We start from the raw sequence: 7826 nt of genomic DNA, 5'->3' as shown, positions 1-7826 counted from the left end.
GATAGTCTGTTTCTTTTTCTGAGACAGAATACTGGAGTTTGTACAGTGTTTTCCAGACTACCGGTAATCAGTTTGACTTCCATATAGTCTGGAAAAAAATGGATAGGTGGCAATGCTAAAGGTAAATCTACACAATTGGATAGGAAAGCTTAGCATTGTTAGTGGCAGGCAGCACTATTAAAAAGCATAAGGATGAGTTTTCCGCTGTTTTTAGGATTAGTATTTTACATTCTTAAAACACATACAGTTTTAGTCACAGGTGCCACTTCTGAAAGTGAAAAGAGTTACCAATGGTGTATCACATGGCTGAGTGTTGGGTCTCTGCCCAATTTTTTGTGGAATCAGTGCTTTTAGTATTTTTTTTTTCTTGACTGCAACCAGTATGGGTAGCTCCAGAAAACACATGGCAGCAGCAAATACAAAACCTAAACCTTCCCTTTCACTCAAAAAATAACCCAGATCCTTTCATATAAACATAACAATACCACCATCTATGTGTTAACCAGTTAGGCTCACTGGAAAACACAGTCTCTTTCAGGGACAACTCAGGATTGATACTAGTTAAGTGACTTGTTCAAGGTCACACAGTAGACCTGTGAGGGTGTAGATAATCAAACCCTAGACCTCCGGAACTAAAACTGCACCATATATTGATACGCAAATACATAATACCCAAACAAATTATATTTGAAACAAACATTGATGGTCAACAGACATCTGCTGCTCAATTGCTAGATGCACATCTAAGCAATTTACTTCCATCTTACAAATGTAAGAAGAAATCTTCTGCTCCCTGAAAAATCTTGAAAATAAGTACTACATTTATACAATATGAACGAGAGAAAAAAAAAAAAAAAAAAAGACACACAAGTTGTTTCCCTATATAAATTTACAATGACACAAAAAAGCAATTGTAGTTACTTTCACAGTATTTTTAATTGAAATGTATATTACACTTCTTACAGGAGTATCGCCTTAAAGCTTTCTTTCCACCACTTGGAATTCAGCCACATGCTCAGGCTCCAGCATTTGCAGGCAAGTACTACACAATACACCAAAAGCACTAATTATTGCTTTTCACATAGATACTGTGTATTTCTATTCAACAACTTGATAACTCAAATACTTTTTTTCAAGTTCTATTTAGCGTGTTAACGACTGTTGGTTTCCAACTCATACTAAATCTTAAAATGTTTACTGCGGGTTAGTATTTTTTAAACTGATATTTTGACTTATAATTAGTAGATAAGCATCTTCCATTTTTTGTCTGTGGATAATTAAGGAAAGTATTTATCTGTATGACAGCAGCGTTAGGGGTGAATTGATTGAAAGGACCAGGGAACAAATGCTTCTTAAAGACTTGTGAAATTGTTTCAACAGAAAGAAATTGTGAGCTCAATGAATCCAATGTCCACCAGAAAAGTATTTTAGGATAAATTACATCAATAATTGTTTTGTCATCCTTCAGTTTGTCAGTTGTCTGTCATTTGCTTAGAACAATGATAAAACTTACAAGACATAGGTTAAAAATATATCTTCAAAAACAGACTTAAAATAATACAAAAGGTTAGAGAAGTAGATATTGGGATATGACAGTAGTAACAAGCTTAAGAGGTGTAGCATTGGTTTGCCAAGGCCTCCACATCAAAGTCCTGGGAGCCAGACATAGCAGGTGACCGACAATTGGAGGAAAGTCAGAAGAGGACTGAAGAGTAGGAGACAAACAGTACTGTAACAGAAAGATTCAGTGGGAAAAGACTGGGGAAAATGATAAAGGACAGTGAGATGATGCAGGATCTCAGGATTGGACAAGTGAGGTAGCACAAATTAAGAAGGGACATATGAACATAAAAGGTATGGTGCAAACAGTAAAAACAAGTGCTGAAGGGAGATTGGGATATTGTCAAATGCGTCACTGCAAAAGTCATCACTGAAGAACAAAAATAGGACAGGGAGCAATATGGCGACATAGAACAGGCAGAAGGCAAGAGACAGAACAATGGAAAATTCTAAAGGAACAAAAGGAAACAGAAGGGATGAGAATAAGCCCACTGACAGCAGGGGAAAGAGACAATACTGACAAGGAGGTGACTGACTCATGGAAGTGTACGTGGAAATGTTACAGATATGATGGGTAGTGGTTATGAGACATAGAAGGTTTTTGTGATAATTGGATCACAAAGATGGATTAAAAATCTAAGACCAGATTTAGTTGAAACCAGTCTCACGTCTTGGACTCTTAAGATGTGAGACGAAGTGACCAAAGAGATCAAAAGGGAGGGCAGAGTGCCTGCTGTTGTGCATTTAAGCATCAGTGACCTTTCAGGATAAAGCTAACAGCATGGCTTCATAGTAATAGTCTGCAGTACAAGGAGTTGTGGTGAGTTGCTAAGGAGTGATGCAGGAGGGGATGGTAACATTCCTGGTTTCACAGAACAATGAGCTGATAACAAGAGAGGGTGAACACAAACTGCCTTGGTTTGCATTTCTCACAGATGGCAAAGGAGGGAGAAACAGAGGTTGAGTACCGATCTGCAGAAAGGAAGTCACCATATGTGAGGTCTGCAGAGAGAAAGAACATAAAAACCCACAAAAATGGGGCATGGAATAAGGCAGGGGTAGAACAAGTGACCAAGCAATTAAGATTAAGGTAGGAGTTAGATCAACATGTACCCTTCCGCAGACGTATTGGGGGAGGACAAAGGATTATCGAGGATCAAAGGAGTAGGGTAACACTTACAGGGATATGAATCTACCAAGGCTGGACCTGGAGCTTCAAAGCAGAAAGGGGGTAGGAATTAACAGAGGTCTTGGATCATGCAGAAATTTAGCCTGTACACCACTAAGAATATGGCAGAATTCTCAGTACAGTTCATCCCTTTTGCCTAGGTTTATGCAGGACAACTCAGAAGCATTTATAAATGTCAGTCCAATTATCAAGATCAACTTTGAAAGGGTCCAGAATATTGCTGTATTTAACATGTGTGGGTGCTTGTTCCATAGTCATAAAATGAGCTGGGTTAAATACCATTCCTGCTAACAAGTCTTATTTATTTGTTTGTGGATATATATATTGAGATTGTTAAAAGGGCGTTTAAGGGGCCAGGGACTGGGGTGCATGTGGTTTAACAGGGGTGCTTCATTTATGGCTCAAAAAGTAAGGGATAGGTCTCCTCAAAGGAGTTGGTAACCCTAATACAAGGAGAGGACTGTGTCATGCTTGGTAAGCAAAAGGACTTGAGATCACTGATAATTTTAGTTAAGAATCGCCACCGTCTCCCAAGTTTGGCAATATTATTTATAGTTGGCATATATTTTTGTATTCAGTGATGGCCCTTAAGAGGTACAAGTACATTTAGCTCTAGAGGAGATGACTGTGAATGAATTAAGCCACACAGAAGGATTTCTGAACTACTGTGGAGACAAGATTTCATACTATAGTGAGTATACTCCCATTTACGTTTGCCAATTAAAATAGACCAAGTCGGTTCAAAGAAAGACCCTTTTCAGCAGTGGGTAGGAAGAAAAACACCACTGACATGTTAGACGTTTGTTTATACAACAGTAGTACTAAACATTTCATACATACACACATTACACAAATGCTTATTATACAGATTTTTTTAAGTTTATGTATTAGATTCTCATCTGATTTGTAGGTATGGTTATTCCTTTGCAATAAGTTTCCTGTTAAAGAATATTTACTTGGTTTACTAAATATGCTACACATTATTACAAGCTGGCAGAATAAATGGTTATGGTGCATCTCTAGTCACTTCATAACACTGATATGTTCTGCTTGGCAAACTTGCTGCAGATTTAGCTATTTTACTGTACCCATGTACTATCTTTGTAGCAGAGCTTTGTGTGTATATCTGGTTAAAACTGCTGAGGCATGTAAAAAAAAGCTTTGACTGCACTAGAGTTGTCAGCTGAGATGAAGCAGACATTTCACTGACTACATGGAATGATGCTAAGGGTGTCGATTCTGTCCCCTTATATCCCCTCTACTTTGTGTGTCCTCCACTGGTAGCACCACTGACAGTGTCATGCACATGATGCTAGCTTCAGCCACAAGTAACCTGTGGACATCAGAAATATTCCAACTTGTTGTATGCATTCACAGGTTCCACTTCAGAAGATTCGGCACAAGTAACATGCCCGTTGTAATGCTGGAGCATAAATTTGACTCCCACCCACCATATGGCACACGAACTGTTACATGCCAATCACATATATAACCCATAGGTACCCTCTAGTACAGGTAGTCACTTCTGCGGCCTACCTTGAAATCTCTGGAGGACAGGAATGTATGTACTTGCTGGTGTACACCATTCACAGCTGCAAGTCACTCTCCTGTAGGCATAGACATGGAGTAATTACCCTACAGACACACAAGGAGTTTTTTCTCACACTATCCCCAACAATGAGAGATACTACAAATTCCTTTTCTTCTGCAGACATCTGTGTTGATAGTCTTCCCCAGGGTTCAAATCCCTTATGGCAATTTCCTGTGTATGGGTCTGTGACCCTGAGATGCACCCCTACTTATTACCTAGTTATGGCCACTGACAAAATTGATGCCCTGCACCAGACCCTTGGCATATCTGGTCCCAGAAGACCTTATCTGCTTTATCCTTATCAAGGATATGCATCCATTGTGTGTGCCATTGTAGCACCTCTGTTTCCTGTGTTGTTAACTTTTCTGGCCATTGTCATTCCTTCACTTCCATGACAAGATATGTACATCTGACTGTTATAGATGTGTATCAGTATACAAATGCATCTGACAGCCAACAGTTAACTCAGCACTGCCCTCTTCCTCCTTATGGAGGCCCCTATGTACTACTACCACTGTGTAAGCATTTGGATACTGTTCCACAGTGTTAGCAGTGCCTTGCTAGCCATGCTTGCTGTCCATTGGATTTGCATGGATAGGAGTCTGCTCCTGGTGTACTGGAAACCTCATATCCCTACTGCAATACTCACTGACATGGCAGCCTCATTTTGCATTAGCATCTCTGAATTGTACCCATAACATAACAAATGATTAAACTGGATGTTCTAGAAAAACATAAAAGTTCGCAAATCTCAAAAGGCTAAACCTTGATCATGAAAGATTGAAAGCAAAATGATTTGCTGTGGCGGGGGGGGTCAAGACCCCCGTACCCTCCACACCCCCATGCTAATTATATACACCAACTCCCAAGACCACTCTACAGTGGGGAAAGGGCAAATTCCCCAATCTCGCACAGACTTAATGCCAGCAGAAGCAATCAAATGAGTTTTGAATCACCTCTACTGACACAAAAAAGTTCAAAATTATATATTTCCATTAGACCATAGTTAGCACTACGATGCTTATATTTGCCTGGCCAAGGGCTAGGAGCTATACTGCCAAGTGTCACACCAAAATGCTTTGAACTACCTCATTGCCCACTGATTCAAGTAATGTGGTTCCAGTATGTGCAGCCATGTAAAGCAGGCTAGCATTTTTCTCTAAGGGCTCATGTACGGTGCACCAGGGAGTGTAAGAGCTTCTTTCATGTGACTGCAGCAGAGGAACTGCAGGGAAAACTCGATACATACCACCAACTTTGCCAGGGCAGACAGTAATCCAACTGGCATCTCCCACTCTGGCAAGGCAAGCAGGCACAAATAAAGTGACCTGAGGAAGCACCATCCAGACCTTTACCCATCGGTGGGAAGATGAGGAGACGAAAACACATTATTGTTATAAGAATTCTTTCCCAATTTCGAACTGTACATTTTGTAGCTGTAAGGGCTTCTGTTTATTTTACATTTGTTTACCAGAAAGTCTGATTGGACACATGTCCTTTTCCAGTGGAGGCCCGGGGAGAAAAGCTTCAGATGTGCACATAGAAACCAATGATTAAATAACATTATTAGGTTACATAGAAAATGGTGGTTAAACAACAATACACTAGTGTAACAATAATAACAAGACAGTTATTGGGTGAATACCAAACCAGTCAGGATGTGAAAACGGTTGTAAACAAAGCTGGCAAGCTATCAGGGATCTGCTGTGCCAAGTGTTAACAACTGTAGTTAGATCTTAAAATCTATATATTATTTGCAAGCATCTTTTAACTTTTGTTTGGCAAGTATTTATTTCAAGTTTGGATTCTTTTCCAGAGCTACTTTCTTGTGTTACTAGTTTAAGTTTCTGCTATGACAGGCTTACATGTAATGTTTCCTAGTACATTTGAGCCATTTATGAGAAGTCCACTGTCCAGTTTTACTTGTGTTAAGAATATTCCAGCTTTTTTTCTAGAATTTACTGGCAGTTCAAAACCAATTAAGAGAAGACCAAAAATATTTTCTTTAAAAATATATCCTCTATTCTTAATAGCTTTATATTGTCAAAGGTACAGACAGAGAGAGAGAGAGACATAACTGAACCCCATAACAAATAAAACTGGTGGATATACAAATGTTAACCATCCTATATGAACAGGTTCTTCAGCACACAATTAAATCCAAAGAGGGAGACCACTACAGCGAAGGCACAGCACATAAAAGAAAGACAGATAACAGTAAGCGCTTTCGAGATATACAAATTGCTTCATCAGACGTCTGGTCAATTTTCTCTATTAAACTGATCAAGTGCCTTAGCTGTGGTGGTCATGCACTTTATTCATTTAGGTTCTTCAGAAGCCTGCCATAGCCATCCCAAGATTTCTCCTTTACAAAAATCTCAGGCTCTGGTAAAACTGCACTTCATGGGCACAGTCTGTTTCATTTGAAATGAAGTTAACTTTTGTTAGTATTTTAGAAGGAAAAAAGGGTATGATGAGGTATACTGTTACAGGTTAGCAGAAACAGAACTGGTAAAGTAAACAAGATGAACAGCACGCAGAGCCTAGATGTTCCATCCATTAGTAAACAAGATGAACAGCACACAAACCCTAGATGTTCCATACATTAGGTGATATTTAATTGTGGTTATGAATACATCCAATAATATGAAGCAACTTTATGTACAAAAAAGGGCAGTATCTGGGCAATTACATTTACAAATTTGAACAAATTTAAGAAATAGGTACACAATGTCTCTGGTATCTAATAAAAATTGCCACAGGGTTATCTCCTTAAGACATTGGGTAGAAATGGCACCTTACCATCTCAATACGTGTAATTTCCCATCCACTTTACAAATGCTTACACGTTTACATAATTGTGGTACACAATGCCAATAAAATTATTTTACCAAGTGGAAGAGAATTACCCATGCCAAGGTAAGCAGATCACAAAACTGGCAGCTTTAAAAATTAGATGAACATGCTAAAATGGAAGCAAACAAGGAAAACCTTATTGTACACAGTACAGAATGTAAACACGTTTGTGTGTGACGTACACTTCAGCTGCAGAGTGAAAACATGACAGAAAATATAAATTTCTGATCAACTTTTTGCCAGCACACATGTTCCGTGTTACTAATTAGCACATGGCAAAGAAATAGTAAAACTTGCATCCTCACTGTCAGCAATTCTTTTGCACATCATTTTTAAAATACTGAAGCAGGATATTACAGAAATGCGTTGCCCACAAAATGTCAAGCTTCATAACCAAAGTCTATGTCACACATAGTTAAAAAAAAAGAAAGAATGAAAAAGAAAGGCAAACAGACAATATTTACAGCAAATCAAAATCGCGGTCTTCTGAAAAAATATATATTCCCCCTCAAACTCTCTCTTATAATCTATATATATATATATATATATATATATATATATATATATATATATATATATATATATATATATATATATATATATATATATATATATATACATATACATATA

This window comes from Protopterus annectens, chromosome 2.part0 (genome assembly GCF_019279795.1).
Source record: "Protopterus annectens isolate FY-2018-M chromosome 2.part0, PAN1.0, whole genome shotgun sequence".
Taxonomy (NCBI): domain Eukaryota; kingdom Metazoa; phylum Chordata; order Ceratodontiformes; family Protopteridae; genus Protopterus; species Protopterus annectens.
Note: the sequence above shows the minus strand (reverse complement) of the source record.